The sequence below is a fragment of the Pectinophora gossypiella genome, chromosome 24 (assembly GCF_024362695.1).
Source record: "Pectinophora gossypiella chromosome 24, ilPecGoss1.1, whole genome shotgun sequence".
Classification (NCBI taxonomy): domain Eukaryota; kingdom Metazoa; phylum Arthropoda; class Insecta; order Lepidoptera; family Gelechiidae; genus Pectinophora; species Pectinophora gossypiella.
In genome coordinates this window covers 771,157-790,733 of record NC_065427.1, presented here as the reverse complement: position 1 = coordinate 790,733, position 19,577 = coordinate 771,157, and the positions used below count along the sequence as shown (strand labels likewise).

Sequence of the window (19,577 nt, the reverse complement as noted above, 5' to 3'; positions counted from 1 at the left end):
AGGCCCGGACAGCAGCGGGCCAACGAGCCGTGTCTCTCGCATCAGCGACTCTGTTGCCGACTAGTTTACTTCGGCGCGAGACACGAATCCCGGGCTTTACATAGCTGTCGAAACTTTTTTAACAGTAAAGTTTTCGCTAAATTAACATATTCAATCTCTTTTTTTAGAATACTTATGTTAGGGTTCGTATGTTTATTTTATGATTATTAGATTAAATAATTAATAACAGCCGGAATAAAGTCGTGAATTTGTGTCACGACTTTATTATTGGTATTTTGACACTGGCAGTTAATTTCTTTTGTTTTGACTTTTGATTTCTTCTTTTCGAAGAGGAACGTTTTTCCCGCCTTTTTAAAAAAGTTGGGGGCGGGAATTTTGGTCGGTTGCGGCATTCTGGAGGAACGAATAGCTGGAAGTTAACATTGATTTACAAAATATAAGATTATTCAAGATAATTGCTGAAGTTTGATTACATCGAGCACCTCCCCAACTGAGAACAGTAGTATTATCACACTTATTCATAATTAATTATTATTAGTAATTAGTATTTTTTTTTTTTAGAGAAGTGTGTCAGGGTCGAAGCAAATGGAATTCTATAGTCTCTATTTACCCCGGTGTAAAATAGGCGTGAGTCTATGTATGTGTGTGTGTATGTATGTTATTCATAAAAATGAGCATTTTAAGTGTATATAAAACATAGTGCTAAAAGTCTGGATACAAGTTATAACATAAGCTCACGACATTGGGTACTCAGAGGTCCATCGCAAGTTGAACAACCCACCCACACCTCACTGAGCTTTCTGTTAGACTAATGTGATAGGTGGTGAGCCGTATAGCCATCTATAATGGGCGAGCAAACTCTTTTAGTGGAAACTACACTAAGATTTAATAACTTATTGGTGCAAGTCCGGTACCGGGGTTCGAACCGTCGTTCCCCGTTTGAGAAGCAAGCCGGTTAACCACAGTGACTGTGGTGTGGTGCTTTTTTTATTTTTTTATTGACGTGACTTATTGTAGATTTGCCGCATATGGCATTAACTACTTGGCCGGACAAATTGGGAGCGCTGAAGGCTCTCACCCGGTACAACGTTTAAGACAACAGGCCTGAGGGTGCCCAGTTGGGCGCGAACCTCGGCTCAGGGCGTCGTCTGAGAGGAAAAATATTTGAAAGAATTAATCAACCCTAGTGGGTCGATAGCGATAAGCGCTGAATAAGGGAAATTGTCGACCACGCCGGCGGGGTCGGTATCGGGGTCCTGAAGTGTTTGGTGTCGCGAGCTGATTGGCTGCCTCTATGGCTAGAGTAATCGGGTCGTCGGAATCGTATATTACGTCCTTCGGACGCCGATACTTTTCAGTACCGTCCCTAAGCGGGATGTATTCGGAAGCCGCAACTACCAGGGGGGGTGGGTTGTGTGGTGCGTGGACTCTCGAAACCTATAATAAATCAGTTGAACCTACGCAATCTAAAGTTCTTGTGGTTCAGGATATAGGTCATTCAATAATTACGTACCATGCCACCAGGATTACGTCAGGGGACATAGATACAATGCAAATTCAATGGCAAGTACCTATTTCGGATGACAAAGGGCTCCTGTCTTTGAAACGCTTATCTAAGGCGGGTGTTGACGTAAACCGAGGATACCTCCCTCTCCTTAATCCGGACTCTCCGTCTCGCCGCAGCTAATCGATGCTTAGATTACAATTATACCTCCACTAACGAGCGAGCTCTCCGTCTATACTAATCACCACTCATGCTATTGTGATAGATGACACGTAGAATACTTTACATTAGCCCGCGATTGTTACTAGATACGCTTATAGAAAAAGCAGGCTGTCTAGGTATACTTTTAAACTTGACACTTAATGTTTTTTTTGTGACGGGGCACTAAACATTTTGGAATATTGATATAGACACCGTGGTGTCCGACAGTCGGCGAGGATCTATTGGAGGGCTCCGATAAAGCGATCGCTTCTTTCGACCTATTTTTGGACACCTTTCATCTTATCTCGTCTCATTATCTGTTTACGTATCTCCTTCCGAAGGTATAATAATTATCGTCGAAAGCTAGATTTGCTTTTTTAATTTTAAAATTATTTAAAGGACATCTTGTGGAAAATAAAAATATTAATTATTGAGTTGTTAGTATGTTCGTTAGATAGATGACGAGTTAGCACACGTATGGTGCACTTATCGAGACAGTGAGATAGAGTGAAGCACATGCGCTGATCACTAATTACCGAGTGGTGCACTGGCGACCTATATGCGGGCCGAGAATAGTGCGCCCGCGCCGCAACCAATTGACGACATCTATTATTGTTTGTTACATTGCATTGCAAGCTCGGTGCAAGGTGACAAGAGCTTTGTCTATTCTCTATAATCTCAAAACTACTGTATGTGATGCAAAACTGGTTGGAACGTTTAAGCAGCGCGTGGAGTGGGGTGTGTAACAGTGATAAGAACCGACCATCAGCTGCCGGCGGACTGTGACTTGTTTAGAACTACCTACCTGTTAGCATAGATTACATTATAATACTACATACTATTTAGTGTTGGTTATAGTGGTAGACAGAATACCTACCTACAGGTATAGCTTGTAATTTTTATTAAATATAAGACAACCATTGTGACGTAGTGCGAGGAACAGGCATCGAGACAAACTTTTGCGAGTTTACCGATGTCTTTATTCCAGTGTTTGTAACATTGTTTTTATAGGAAAATAAATAAAATTAATAAAAAGTGCAACTAATTCGTTAGCATCCTTGAAAAGGAAACATTGAAGCGATTCATCTAAAAAAGTAATACCTACTGCTTTTTTTATTGTCATTACGCATTTATTTTTATATGCGCAAATGTCAAATTGCAATGTTGCTTATTAGGACGAATTGCTTCAATGAGGCCTTTTTAGTACCTAGCTCATAAACACACTCTAAGTAGGTACCGTTAGCATCGAAACGGTTGCCTTCCTGGGCTATTAACTATCTTAAACTCATTAATTATAAATAAGCGATGGTCGGTTAGTCTATTTACGAATACAGTTTGTTGATACAGTCAAATATAGCCGATGGAAAATAAACGGAAGTTGCCTACTTACTGTAACTGAAACTACTTGTGACGTTACGAGCGCACCTTACTATATAATTATGCTGCATCTTCGCATGGCAGTGCCATACGTCTGCAAATAGCAGTCAAAACTGGAATATTTACCAGATTATTGTAATAAATAAATAAATAATATCTTCAATGGTAGTTGTGAGGTCAATCACCGACCTCATCAACAATGAATCATTACAAGCATTACGGGCTTTCAGAATACCTTGTTATAATTCGGTTTTCACAATTTTAACAAAAGCTCATCACTATATTTCCAACAGGGCTAGTTAGGGATACATTCATCGTAAGATGAACTGAGTACCCACGCGTCACCATGTTTTGTGTTAGACCAATCTAGTTTGGGTTAAATGTTTCATGAACACACATCATTAGCCCATTAACGTCCCCACTGCTGGGGCACGGGCCTTCCCTATGGATGGATAGGGAGATCGGGCCTTAAACCATCACGCGAGCCCAGTGCGGATTGATGTTTATTAACGACTGCTAATGCAGCCGGGACCAACGGCTTAACGTGCCTTCCGAAGCACAGAGGAGCTCGAGATGAAAACTTTTTTTTTGTGGTCACCCATCCTATGACCGGCCTTTGCGAAAGTTGCTTAACTTCAACAATCGCAGACCGAGCGCGTTTACCGCTGCGCCACCGAGCTCCTCACATCACAATATTATTAAAATCAGAATATAAAAGGAAAAAAAAATCTCAAAACGTGGCTAGGAAAAGACCCACAAACCAACCAAAAACTCCACTTTGTAATTAGCAAATATCTCTTTGGTTATATTTCTAAAGTGTAGTCAAAATTAGAAAGGAAACGAATTGGTAATGGAAGATTTTCAGTATCTAGGGCAGTAGGATGCTCATTCTATACGAATATGTTCAATAATGCTTCTATGCTGTTCTGGGAGCATATAAAAAACATAGAACACGTTCAGCTGCTTCTCTTCCCGGGCATGTCGTAAAAACCGACAGAGGGATTGTGTCCTCTAACATGATGGACTAATGTTATGGGCGATAGGCTGATCCCTTATCACCATAAGGTTCATCATATCCATCTTTGGACTTCGTATCAACAGTGGCTGCAAGTTGTCATTGATTACTTGTGGCTCTGCCCACCCCATTAGGGATTACGGGCGTGAGTTTATGTATGTATGTTCAATAATAGTCTTATCAAGCATTTATTTCCAAAGGATAAATATGAAATCCTTATCCTATTTATATGTCTTTTCATTAATTGAGTAGATATTTATTTGGTGTATGTAACCATTTGTAAAAGCCATGGTGATGGGAACGTGAAGGTCACGATCAGATGATCGCCCCATGGACGCTCTATCTCCCCGGTCGATAATGTAAATCCGTGCAATAAAACATGGCCTTACAAAAGACATCTCATTACCATGGAAACAGCTTCTTTGTCTATCAAACATTGCTTATAGCTTTTTATTTATCACTGTTTCGTATTCTTCCAAAGGATCCCAAATTTTATGACATCTGTCGTCACCCTCGTTATTGTTTTTACTAGAATATAGCTGGAAACCCTTAACATACACTGACTGACATAGTTGTCCTCCCAGAAGGAGCGTCGGGGGGTAAATTATGTATAGGGTTGTGATCGGAACTTCAAGTTGAATATGGAAATACTACTTGATCCTCGAAAACTGCTCCGCATCAGGGAGACACCCTCGGCCTGGCAAACCTATCACACCTGGAACTTTTTGATTTTCAAGAGATCTTAAAAAAAAACAAAATGGCAGAAAAACAATATGGTCGCCATACAAAGTGGTACGTGGGTTAGTTTCGAACAAACACAGGACACGCGAGCTGCTTCAGCAGCGAGCGAACCACGCAATATCTAGTTGTTTATTAGAACTGGAAAATATAATATGTAGAAATGTTATTAGGTTTTCCTTACATAAGCTGTAAGTTTTTTAATGGGTATTGAATGAAAATGATGTGATGATTATGGAAAAACATTTTATTTTGACTTATTAGGGCTGTGACTTATAATAGCAATATTAATGGGACAGTTTGTACAGGGACAACCTTACGCTGGAGCTAGCGCTCCGTAGAGTACAACGAAAGTTCGGGTGTTGATTATACAGGGTATGTGAACATATTTGCGCCCGCTGACCGAGAATGTTCACCCGGGCGGACAATAGACGCGGGTCACTCCATCAATCACCCTATTTCAATGGTCCCAGCCAGGATACCTACATAAGCTAAATTTTCATATACTGTGCAAATAATTTGTTTTCAAAGTATGTAGCATGTCAGCGAGTATTGGTCGTTATGAGCAAAGGGGCTTTTGGCGGCTCAATGGCACGACCCATACGACGGAAAAAGATAAGTATTTATCACGAGAAACACAAAATAAACTTTATAGAGGACACTTTACGTGATAGGCCCATGAAACATTAGGCTAGTGCACTAAAGTGGGTTATATTGGCGTAGAATTAATTAGTGATACCTTTATAATGAACGTTACAATTATTTCAAATACACTTTATAACTTAATAATAAAACCTTAAATAATAAACTATGTGTCATCGTACATTTGAAATTAGCCAACTGGGTTAAACTAACTTTACTAAAACTGGAATATTTTACAGGCGTGTCACGCGAGCTTACTTCCGGTTTGCCTGGCTGGACACTTCCTGAAGTGTCAAGTCATTTCGGTACATAAATTTAATACCTATATTATGGTGAGTTTCCAACAAAAAATAACACATACATAAACTCACACCCGTAATCCCTAATGGGGTGGGCAGAGCCACAAGTAATCAAAGACAACTTGCAGCCACTGTTGATACGAAGTCCTAAGCTGGATATGATGAACCTTATGGTGATAAGGGATCAGCCTATCAAACCAAAAATAAAACGGTTATAAATCCTAATTCCGTTAAAGTAATTAACGTAAGACAGACATATTTATGGATTTAAAAATGCTAAATCATTATTATGTTTAGTATACATCAACCAAACACCTTAACAAAATAAATTATTTACACTTCGTAGCATTTGCTACGTGAAGCTCTGAAAGTCCTACCCTAGAGCTTATAATAACTTTCTGTATAGCCGGAATGGTTGAAGCCGTTGAATTTTTCTGATTGTTCTGGTAGGAGTCGAAAAGTTTCAACCGTGCTTTAATTTCACAATAATGTACAGTTTCGAAAAAAAAGAGAAAAAAGAGAGGGGAGGCCATTGCTCAGTAGTGAAACACGATATTCTAAAGAAAAAACAGTTTTAGTCGAAGTCTACTCATAAATACCTATTATTAATTCTCGAGATTGCTTCCAGTGATACTAGGTTTTTACGTATACGCCTTTCACATAGGAACGTTAAGAAGTGTTAGTAATCAATAATAATTAAAGTGGGAATGCTACTAGATCGATAGCCAACTTGGAACATTAATGACTACTGTTTATAAGTTTACAACCTAGTTAAAAGCTAGTTACGCGTCGTAAATCTAATAACTTTCGGTTTTAGAGCAAAAATAGATTGATTTGTGTATTAATAGTGAATAGTAATCCTGACTGTGTGGAGGAAATAGCTGCTTGTAATAGTGGAGATAGAGCGGAGGTCACAATCGGGCGACGGCCGCGTGACCTCTCGCTCGCGGGCCTCCATCACGCGACCTATATCCGCGGGGTACACTACCACTGCCTCTCTTCATGTTTTTTATTGTGCTATAAACCCTTGCGCTTTTACAACTCATATGAGTATGTTGATGAACCACCGTATCCTACCCCTATTGTGCTTTTTAGTCTAATATATGTTTAATAAGTCAGTGAATAAACTCAAAAGACCTTGTTGTATAACAGTCGGCTATAACTCTTAGCTTTATCACAGAATATTTCGTTTATCATTTTTATTTTAGTAAGAATAATATCAAATATGGTTACCTAGTGTTGAGAAGTTATCATGTACTTACTCGTGTAACTTATCTTTAAATTTATTTATTTAACTAGGTAAAGCCTATTAAGCTGTTTGTCTATATTTTTTGTCATTTTCGAAACCATATTTTAGAAGTAGATAAGACACCCTGGAAGATGTATGACTTGAGATATTTGGGGGATAAGTGGTAGAGCTATATTAATTACTGCAATTTGTCGGAGCATTCTTCTCTGTTTAGAGTGGGCATTCCGCATGTAGAGGTTTGCGTTTATCCTCGTGATTAAGAAGGCGTGACATATCGTGTAGTGTCGGTACCAAACATGTGCTTAAATTCAACTGTTCAGTTAAATTGCTCATTGATTATGCATATACAGATTCAATTACTTTCGACAGTTTGTTAACAGAAAGCTCGGTGAAGCGTGGGTATTTTGTTCATGTTGCGATGGATGTACCTCTGATTAGCTACCTAACACATTATACACTCAAGCAAGTGAAAAGAATCCAATAGAAAATCTTATTTGGAAAGTTGTAAACAAAATTCTTCAATTAGCAGCAAGCAAACGAACACAAGGCATGAGACACGGCGAAGGCAAGTGTGGCTTTTGCATTATCAGCGCTTTGCATCGCCTACTTGAACACGGATGCAATTGTTATCTACGTTCAGACAAAATATCATCTGCACGCCGAAAATGACCTTAACTGGTAATAGTTTAAATATACTTTAATCTGTATCCGTTTATTATTTATTATGTATGATATATTTTTTAACTTGTGTCTTATGGGTGCATTATGCAAAAACTTGTGAGTTTAACATACAGTATCTATAATAAATATGAATATCACATTAGTCGTTTATCTGAATGTACTTATACTCATTATATTCTAGGCAAATAGTGTAAAGTATATCTTCGTAAGCCTTATACCTTATAGGGCTTTCAGCGTCAATAGGCTGGTATACTTATTGTGGGATTATGTGCAAAATATGCAAACGCCGGGCGATGAACAGTCGAGAGCGACTGACGCATATGCCACGAGTGCATTCCGACTAGTGACGCGGATTAGCTTATTTGACTTGTCATCTATTACGCATTTCTCCACATCCACTTGTGTTCACATCGCCCTTATTCAATCAATATGATAATCCAAGCCAACGGTGAAATAACTAATAGTATGAACTACTAGCCCAGACCCTCTATCATCTCAATGGTGGAGTATGTTGAATAAGTACGTTTTTCTTGAGGGGACACCTGTGCCCTTTAGTGGGATGTAGTAACTATACGTTAATGTTTACTATTTAACTCGTAAGGCCCAGATTTCAAGAGACAATAGTTAAACATTTTTAAAAGGATATTAGGCCTTGTGACTTTATGAATACGTATTAATATTATAAACCAATACCAAAACATTTTGCAGCTATGCAGACTTTTGCTGGCTGTGCGAGATAATGAGTAAAGTTAAACCCGCGTTTCTGTGTGGCACCTGCCACTCATACCCCACAACAGCCGACAGGCTCCACCTCCACTCACCACTGTCCCGAGACTCATAAAACTTTCTCGTACACGTATTCATATCTTGGGAACAAAACGAGTCAACTTTGGTATTTTTGTGGGTAAAGTGTCACGTTGGTGAGGGTTATTGATACGTCAAGCGGGAGGGATTCAATCAGCGGAGACGCGGACAATGCGGCTTTATTGCCTCAACACTCCGTACAACGGGGATTGTACACTAATAAACTCCATACTTTTGTACGTCATCATTCAAAATGACACGTGAAAATTAAGCTGTGGATAATAAATAGCATTTCACATTAGATTGATGTTAAGTTTAAAATAAGCTTAACTGCTAACTAAAACATCTAAGTAGGTATATTGGTAAGATAAGAAGGCGGACGGGCAATGGAAAATGAATTCTAAAGTAAAAGTTTTGTGTCCAATTTAGTTAATAATGTTGAAAGAAATCTGCCGTCTTTTGGCAACTCATTAAGACTGTTAGCTGAACAAAGTTGAGAGTAAAACACAATTGAAGTATAATTTTGAAGCACGGGGATGTAATGGTGGCTATCATCTCGTACTTATAAGTTATAACGAGGGGGGCGCTTTAGTTTCTGAGTTGCTAACTCTAAGTGGAGTGGCAACCTGTCCAACTAAATACAACTGGAATTAACCTTATCTGGGAGAAATTAAACGAAACATTATTTCTCATTGGCACATTTTTATCACGTATTACTCGTAAAGAAAGTGTAATCCTTAAAGCTTTTTACCACCTCGATTTTTATAAATTCGTATTGTTCTCTCATTCATATGACTTAGTCATATTGTCACTGGTTCGAGTCCAGGGTCGGGCTCTAAACCACTGAATTTAAATTTATCAGTTTGAATTTATATTTAGTTCATAGATAATGATACCACGTGATTTCCACGATTTGTGTTCGGTCGATCGCCAATTACAGGAGTGGGTCTATATACCTGCTATACACCTCTGCATACCCCTTCGGGGATACAGGCATAATGCTATGTTATGTTCTCATTGAAGACGACGACATCGTTCATTATAGATGGCGATACAGTTCACCACCTATCACGGTGGTCTAACAGAAAGCTCAGGTGAAGCGTGGGTACTTAGTTCATCTTACGATGGATTTTCCTCTGACTAGCACAATTGGGTATATATTATTATGATTTTTAAGTTCTCAGATTATTTTAACCGTTTATATGATAATAGGCTTGGGAATGCCTAGGTCTGCCAACCATTGCCCAATGGCTCAAATTAGCTTCCAAACGTTTTTTCGATTCTGCTCCGCACCACCCAAATCCCCTGGTAGTTGCGGCTTCCGAATACATCCCGCTTAGGGACGGTACTGAAAAGTATCGGCGTCCGAAGGACGTAATATACGATCCCGACGACCCGATTACCCTAGCCATAGAGGCAGCCAATCAGCTCGCGACACCAAACACTTCAGGACCCCGATACCCCGATACCCCGCCGGCGTGGTCGACGATTTCCCTCATTCAGCGCTTATCGCTATCGACCCACTAGGGTCGATTAATTCTTTCAAATATTTTTCCTCTCAGACGACGCCCTGAGCCGAGGTTCGCGCCCAACTGGGCACCCTCAGGCCTGTTGTCTTAAACGTTGTACCGGGTGAGAGCCTTCAGCGCTCCCCATTTGTCCGGCCAAGTAGTTAATGCCATCTGCGGCAAATCTACAATAAGTCACGTCAAAAAAAAAAAAAAAAAAAAAAAAAAAAAAAAAGGCTTGGGAATGCGAATCCAATAGTGAATTCAAAATGATGCAAAATGATTGTTTTATCGCCCTTATATATTATAAAATTTTTAAATTCATATTTTTTTTAGTTTGCTGCATTAAATTATATGTTTTGATTGTTATTTCTAAGTAGGTGAGGAAGGTATCTTGCCTGTCAGACTAGCGATTGATTAGGCGCGGACAATGTATCTTGTGGGATGAGGCGACAAAGTAAATACTGCTCTTCTTTGATTGGGAGGCTCCAATAGCTACAAATTGATAGACAGTTACACAAAATCATTAATTAAAGGGTTAATTACAATATTAGCCAACTTACATATTTAGGTATTCGTGGTTTCAACTTAAGTCTTAGTAGATAATGTATGAAAAAATAATTAAATACACAAACAACCCAGAATAGAAAAACCCAAAGAACGTGCAACAAGAATGTACTTAAAAATATTTTGTTCAAGATGAAAATTAAACATTCAGATGAAGTACTTACATAGGGTTTGGTGTAGTCTTAGTAAATGAATCAGGTTTCAAGTCGCACAACACTTTATATACAATTTAACTAACAATACACACCACAATACGACAACTATCACTATATCGAATTTAAGTCCCGTCAGCTTTGAGGCGGACCATATTGTGCACTAACACCGGTGTTTGGGAACAAGCGAGCTCGCGCCGAACGCCATGGTTAATTAATTACAAAAGAGATCGGAAAACGCCTTTTCAGGTTTTTTGGATTTATTTTTTTCAGGTGTCGAAGGTTTGGCTGGCGGCAGGCTGGTGCAGGGCGGCGGCGCGCGCACGACCCGCGCGAGCTTCACTCCCGTGCGCCGCGCACCGCCCGCGCCCGCCCTGGCAGCCGCCCGACTTCACGCCAATAACATGACCTCATTTCGAGCGCAATGAATTATTTTCGAAATGGCAACGCACTGTCGGTGCACGCACCCCCTTTTTGCTTAGGTATATTAAAATCGCATTTTATCAATTAACATGCCTTTCAGAAACTCTATCTATTAACTACGAAACAAAGCTTAGTTTACCAGCCTGGCAGAAACAATAAAGCAAATAAAACAATAGGTTTCATCGTGGCCTACTTTCAACTGTTTACTTTACGGATTATTAAAATTCAACTTGTTTTGTTGTCTCTTGTGGCATGAGAAACAAATGGATCAGAAAGGGCTGAATTTTCATTACAAAGTCTCCACTAATTTGCTGTTTCACTAATTTATAGATGATTCTGAAATCCTTTCCATTTTTTTAAAATATGATACTGTCAAGACATTTTTCATAATACGTATCTATATCTTAAACTTAGATTGCTCAATATACGTTTTATTAAACAACTAAGTTATTCTATTAAATTGAAACTTATGAATATGAAGTTGCGAGATTATAAAACCTCTTTTATGTCATAAATATTCAAAGCATACCCAGTTATGTACCTGTAATGACTATGTGTATTGAATACTTTAGATAATAAATAAAAATATAAATAAATAATTGTTGTATGACTACTGGTAAAAGGAATAATCAAAATCATTTAGTTTACGAGCATAATTCCTGAGAGGACGGAAGGCTACGACGGAGTGGCGTAGCAAGTTGCTACGCAGGTACGGAGCTACGGGACCCTCGGGGCCGCTAACGCTGTTTTAGTGATACTTGCTTAATATTTAACACGGGCTCTGTCCTTGTTCGCGACATATCATTAGTTTGCTGGCAAAGCGGCTACTTACTTGCAAAACACGAAAAAGTTCTATGTGCTTAGCATACAATTGTACAGCCATCGTAACGTTCTATAATCGAATAAAGGCAATGACTTAGACGGGCTTGCAACACTATTTTAGTGAAGATATGCCTCAAAATTTGCGTTTTATTTAGCTTTACATTAAAAATGCGTTTTAGAATAAACTAATAGTTTAATTAATATTAATTAAATCTACTATGAATCTATTCGACATGACGTTAATTTCTTCCTTGTTTGATTGTAAGAGTAAGTACAATTGGCATGGAAACTATCACGCGATGTATTATTCAGCGACAGTGACAGGGCAGTGAGCGAGACTGCGTGAAGAGCTATGTAAAGATAACGCCCCACGCCACTCCGCTCACAACACACTACTACGGAAACCCTTTTGTTCGTGACAGTAGTTATTATGTAACTTTGTAACTTTAAGAGACAAGTCGCCAATAAAGACTCAAATGATAAATCATTTTGGATATATAATAGAGTGGTACGACCTAACTCCCTAAGTCATCATTAGGTATCATCGTTATTATCGTCATCCGTTATTTGTTGGCTTTGGACGCAGGCTTCTTGGACTCCACGACCAGTTGTAATGCGTTGTAACTTGTATGTATTGTCTTGCGTCCTCTTCACCTCATCTCGATTTCATCGCCCCATCATCTGGGGGTCTGGGTCTTCCTTTTAGAGATTTTCTGGAACAGTGGCTACCGTTCGTTAGCAATGTGTTCCGCCAATGTACTCGTACACTTCCTTCTTTCATCTTTGGCATACTTTGAATTCAATCCGTCGGTCTTCCTGTTTCGTAAGGTGATTCTCAGCACACTGCTACTAATTATAAATGTTTCCCTTATTTTGGATATTGAAGATATTTCCTTATGGCGCGAACTGGCTGCTTGACAGTTTTCGGATAAGTATTTTAAAAAATACATACTCTTTTATATTATTAGTGTTTACTTGAGGGTTTGCTTGTATTTACTCGACGAAGAATTAATAATATAACTGCTCAGACGTGTTTTGGAAAGGTTTTATCTCCAAATCTTGCACAAAATCTCGTACCGGAAACACATTATTTTAATAAATAAGACCCCGAAATAGTATAAATAAAAATAAAGAAAAATCACACTCTAAAAAGTTTGAAACAAGAAAATGGGTATAATATATACATAAGTATTCCTTTGAAATTCTTCCGAATAGTGATGCTTAGTAGAATGCCAATCTGACCTAAGAGTTTGCTTACAACGGCATACTATGCCTTTTCAATTTTTAAACTTATAATTACTTTTTATTGGGTGCGCGACAGTACCGAGCTGTCAGCGTGCTTGGTGTCGAACATTTCAACGCCAATAATTAGTGCCGTCAGCGCGGTAACTTGTCGTCACTGCCGACTATTTCAGAGCCGTTGCTATACAAAATTTACAGTTTTTACGTGAAACACGTTCTAGGAAGCTTCGAATAAAAGTCGCGGGTATGTGTTATTCTATGCTATAAAACGAGCATTTTTATGTGTATGTATGTACATGTACATGGTAAGTACACACGTCAAATATCGAATTAAGACGAGGATCGATCTACATAGATTTCGTTAACGGAAGTCTTATATAGACTTAGAAGTTTTATTAAAAAAAAAACTCCGTACGTTTACTTTAGTGTAGGTGTTACATTCATGGTCAAAATGAAAAAGCACTACCTTGACAATCGAAGAAATCACAAAATCAAATAAAATGGGAATAATAAGATGGAAAAAATAATTAAAATTAAAGTTACTTATAGAGTAACTATACAAGTGTACACTTGAAACAAAAAGAGCAAGTGACAATAAGCATTCCTCCTCATATAAGTATAAAATAATGTAGAGTTGTGGCCGCTCACTACAGATGGCGCTATCAGATTTATACTTGACTATAAGGCGTGTATGGTTCAGAGGTTAAACTTACCAATAAACACGAGAGCTAGCTACAAAACTGATCCTTGGCTTTCAACTCTCACTGCAGATTATCCATAGCAATAAAGTCCACACTAACACTGTGCACTAAATGGCCCGAGCTTTACGACTGAGAGTTAATGGGAGTGAATCAAATTCAGGGTAATACGAGCACCAAACAAAATGATTCATTCATTCGAGTAAAACATACCGGCTTCAATCTCACCTTGGAAGCATCTCAGGACTTCCACTACTTTCGAGTCGTAATGATTTTTAATGATAAATGACAAAAAATACTCTTGTAGTCATCCGAATTCCAAACATTCTCGTAACCATCCAAATTTTAGTTGTTTGCCTATGTGACTTATTCCGGAATGTTTTTAGTCAGTTTATAGGAATTTACATTATCTCTGTAATTTATCTCACTGAATTTGATTGATGTTTATTTTAGAGGCAGTATGGTTTGTGAAAGATTTTATAAAGCAAATTCTTTTCGATCGGAAGTTTTCGGTAAAAATAACCGTGCGCGTGCGATGCCACGCGCACGCGTAGGTATGATGCGACGTGTAGAGACGAAACGAAACTTGTCGATTCCATTATAGTATATGCGGTAGATACACCCATACCTACAAAAATATAGGTAGGTAGAATACCTCAAAGTTTCTGCAATATTTTTATAATTTAGTAGACTTGCCTCGAATGATATTTACTTACTTGTCCGAACACAGATGATACTACCTACTTGCCGATATAGGTATACCGAACATATATTTTAGAACGTATAAACTCTCTAATCTCTATTTTTTGTTCATTTCTATGTGGCTCCACCATTCTTTAACATTCAAATATAATAGGAATATTTCTTCTTTAGATGAATTGCTTCGATATGGCCTTTTTAACCCTCTAGCTCATCACTAGTATGAAAGCTCTGGATGACGCCATGTGCACTGGACGCGGCGGTGCGTGTCGTTGTAGGATAATTCAGTTCCCTAGTCATTTACTACTAATGCAGACTGAATAAAGTTAATAGGCACAATGTTTAAAACACAAAACAAACATAAGAATTGGCCCCGATTCCTGGAGACACCGCCTAATTTTATTTTAAGTTATATCCGTCATTTTCATATCCGTCGAAAAGGAAAGGGACGGATGATTCACAGCTCTTAATTTTAGGAAGAATGAGTAAATTAATGTGTCGGGTTATTGACTGACGTAAAATTTTTAGACGGTTGGTTTAGATTTGTGCTTAAAATTGACGTGTGTTCCATAAATTTTATGCTTGTCGATTACCCGTCCCTTTCCTTTTCGGCGGATAAGAAAATGACAGATATAACTTAAAATAAAATTAGATGGTATTTACAGGAATTAGCACCATTGTTTTACTTAATAGAATAGCTTTTTTAAATGACAAGACAAAGAGTTAAGCATAGTGTAGGTATTTCTAGGGATATAATTATTACCTGTATGAAATCTTGCTTTCTTCGGCAATGCAAGTATAATATTTATAAAATATAACAGTTTGTTCTATTGATTTTTATAAAAGCCAAATATAATAATTAAAGCGCGGCCAAAATTCCACCACCTCTTCTGTTTCAGCGGACATGGATGCTTTCAGTTTACGAGTTATGGTTAAATTTATCGTAGGACATGAAGCGGGCTATTCTCGGACATTTAAAACGCTGCCATAAACCCTGTACCGTAACATCGTTAAATCTACTAAATGGACACGCCCCGATTTACACGGGTAACGTACCAATTACTTACTCTTATAACGAAACCAAAAAATATGCAACGCGTTATTAGTGTTATCTTACAAAGTACGTACTTACTTAAGTTCTGTTTGTCTGAAATAATAGTACATTTGATTTGACCTACATGATAAAGCTAAGTCACCATCTGAAGTTACACGGGTATACTTTCAGTTTCAGTTTACACAAAACCATCCCTAGATCATGACTATTGTAATACTGGCCGTGAATACGACGCCTCGGGCGTTGTCGGCTTCAATCTGATAGCAAAAACAAACGATTTCTTCTCAATTCATTACAAATAGGAAAATTCAAATAAACTGACCATAAACTAACTTAAGGCCAGTGACACACATCAGAGTACCTACCTACATACTTTTAGAAGATAACTAAGCCTTACCCAGATCAGATCCAAGGAATCTTGTAACAATTCAGGAAAATAAAATGATAACTACCTAACTAATGCATTTACATATTTAAGTAAAAATACTACTGAACTATTAAAATATCAGCAATATTTTCTAAAACCAAGGATTAAACTTTGATACTTATATGATATGATGCAAATGACTATGAATATTTCGGTTTCGATATTGATAAAACTTACATTAGTGTGTGCTTACGCTATAAGATAGTGTGGAGGCTGATATTGACGGAATTATATGAAGTTGTAAGTGAAATGACCGACCTCATCAACCTTGGTATCATGATTACCATAGAGCCGCAAAAGGAGCCGACATAATTTATGTAACGATTACACTTATTTAAGTTATTAATCTATTGCCGGGGCCAACTGCTAAACGTGACCTTCAAAACACGAATCATCTTACTTTCGAACAACCGGGTGATGAGCCTGCAATGATTTTTATTCGGGTTCGAATCTCGGTGGGGGCAAATACGAAACAATGTCATACAAAATGCAATGTCGCAAATGTCTCTCATTTTAGCCCCATCGTGATTGTTTAGAATTCTACGATATGTACAAGATAAAAGCAGTTACAAGTATTCCACCTTTGACTTCATAGTACCTACTATAATTTTATCAAAATTAATTCTACCTACTTCCAGACTGATCTCAACGCCATCTGTACGTGTCCAGAGCATTTATTTGGCTCCCTCGTTTCTAGTCTACAACGCTGCAGCGTAGAAATGCTGTTAGTTACTGTGTGTACGAGTTAACAGTGTACTCAGTAGGTGGCACTACTGACGTATCTGGTACGCCCAGCGCAGCAGTAGCACCCCTACTAAAGGCAAGACACAATATTCAGAATCTTTATCTTTTCGTTATTCTTGAGCAGAAACCTGCAATTCGTCAACAGTAAATTGCAGATGAAAACGCGTACTAGGGCATAATGGCAGTAGAGCGCCGTTGGACATTCTCGGACATGTCGTAGAAAATAGGAGTATACATCTTGCCAACGTGATGGATTAAGCCGACGAAAAGCTTACAATCTGTCACTGTACAGTAATTGGGAAGTTGCCTCATGATTTATAACTACTTAATAATAATAAAGAGGCACAGTGGATCGTTAGGCAATGATGCCGCCGACGAACTGGCAAGGAGAGGATTGGACACCAGGGTATATGGACCCGAACCAATCCTGCTGATACCCTTCAGTCAGTTACGTTACTGGGTACGGGACCATACCCAGCATCAACACGATAGATGGGCAGACAGTCGAAGGATATCATGCATATGATATCCAAGAGCTTTACTCGTCGACTGCTTCGCTTAAACCTGACTTCCGAATAGTAGTGGGCAGCATTACAGGTCACTGCCCACTCAATAAACATCTATTCAATTTAGGGCTAACGGACAGCCCACTTTGTAGAGGCTGTTTAGATGCAGAAGAAACTGCCTCCCATGAGTCCCATGTAATCCTGGAATGCACGGGAGTGTCAGCACAACGAGTATAAATCCCCAAAGGAATGGGGTCGCTCCGCGAAGCCTGCGGAAACCCCAGGAGGCTTCTGAGCTTCTGGAAGGAGTTAGGTTGGCTTAAGTAGTCAAGAATAGCACGCATAATGGGCCATCTTAGAGTCTAAATGCGGAAAACAGAGCCCACTAACTAACTAACTAAAGAGGCACGTACAATTCACAACTGCTATACCTATTAGGGTAAGCAGTGCTACAAGTTACCAGTAGAAAACAGACATTAATCACTTGATATTGAAGTTCTTCATAATAACAAGAAATACGAATTGTTAATGTACTCTAATGTACAAGCGACCCTAACATATATTGGTAGGTATTGGAGTTGTAGTGTTGAGTGCGATAACTCGGGCATCGCTCCCGATGTATCTGCGCATGATGTTACGGTAGCACACCGCATGCTCGCTCCTTGACATGAATCACAGAAGGTTGAAAATATAGGTGTTATCGTCATCTTTAGGTCACAAACAAGCCCTGCTGAGGTAACACGGTTCTTGTATTCAATACAAACAATGCAATAGTTATTTGTTATACAAGAGTGGATAGATATGTTTTATTATATTAACTTGTATATTAAGCTATATTATTTATTCGTAGATATTAAGTAGTTATGTTTTATACGCGAGTACGCTATTTGAACATAGCATCCATAGTTGATCATTTTCCCGTGAGAGAAGGCAATGGCCTTCAATATCGTCATCATTTTCCCAGTATTATCCCCGTTTCTCTTACGGGATAATACGAGTATAAAATTTAAAGTTGATAAAAAGCACTTTTCCTCACTGTTTTTAGGCGGGAACAGCAACATTTTTGTATGGGAGGTGAAAATGTAGGTGAAAAAGCTGGTTATTACCAGCTGATTAAAACTAACTTTCACACACGGTCTGGCTAGAACTCTAGGACAGAAGAGAATATACCGTGGTATTTATTGCCTCCCCGGCTACATCATCAGAAGAAGGAAAATAAAGAAGTATACCTACTTAAAGAGATTCGCTACATTATATGTACAGTCTTGAAATACCTATGCAAAGAAAGAGGCGGATAGTAGATAAATAGTTGAAGAATAAGAGTACCTAAACTAGTGACTTTAAGTCGACTCCTATACTAATAAAAATTTAATAAAAGTTTAGAATTACAATGAGGTGGACAGGGTTATCGTAGATGATGAAAATTATACTTGCATATACAGGTTGTCCCAAAAAGTAGTAACCCGAATCACCCCCACAATGTATGTTCAGCGATGATTTACGGTTTAGGAGAGACCTATATTATGCAAGACCCATTTTGTATTTATTTCAACACTTCCTACCCTACTACGTAGAAACAGTGGGGAGATTTTTGCTCAGTGGACACTAGGCTACAAATATTGGCCCTAAATCACACAAGAGGGTACAAGCTACAACAACCTTCATACTCTTTTAAATTCAATAATGTCAGAACCTCATTAATACTCAATAACAGAAGCTACCTACATTATCTAATTACTACTGAGAAAGCAAATAAATAGATAAGTAAGCATAAATAGTGGTAGGCATTCAAAGGTCGAAGTTAATGGAAGATATCTGTTATGTAGGAATTAATAATTTGCTACACATTTCATAACAGGCAGTTCAGTTTTTATTTTGATTCAATCAATCCCAGAAAACTTCAATCATGTTTACAACATTAATTAATAAAATGACAAAATGTAACTGTTTATTGTTCTTTTGTGTTATCATGCAAAACATGTTTCTCCCCTTATTTATTAATTGTTTGTCGTGCATAAGAAACCTGCACAAAGGGCTAAGAGATGTTTTTCTAATTTTTAATTTTGCTGTGTAATTTTAATTTTACTTTATTTTTAAATACTTACCTTTAATTGTATAAGTTATGTACTCCGTAATTGTCATATATATTAGTCACGTAGGTCACAATACCGTAACCTTCTAAATGTAAAAATGTTTTAATGTATGTGATGTGGCTGTACTTTATA

At 38.2% G+C, this 19,577-nt stretch overlaps 1 protein-coding gene across 10 annotated transcripts in view; it reads right to left on the bottom strand.

Annotated features, from left to right (window-relative positions):
* The window catches only part of LOC126377799 (muscle calcium channel subunit alpha-1-like), a 60,705-nt gene extending 41,128 nt beyond the window's left edge, over positions 1 to 19,577 (bottom strand). For 8 of the 10 annotated variants that reach the window (XR_007567995.1, XM_050025638.1, XM_050025648.1 and 5 more), the window contains exon 1: positions 10,750 to 11,097. The gene's annotated coding sequence lies outside the window, so the exon portion shown is untranslated. Of the gene's footprint in view, positions 1 to 10,749; positions 11,098 to 13,937; positions 13,957 to 19,457 lie in introns of those variants that run through there. The other 2 variants (XM_050025640.1, XM_050025643.1) reach the window with 2 other exon arrangements.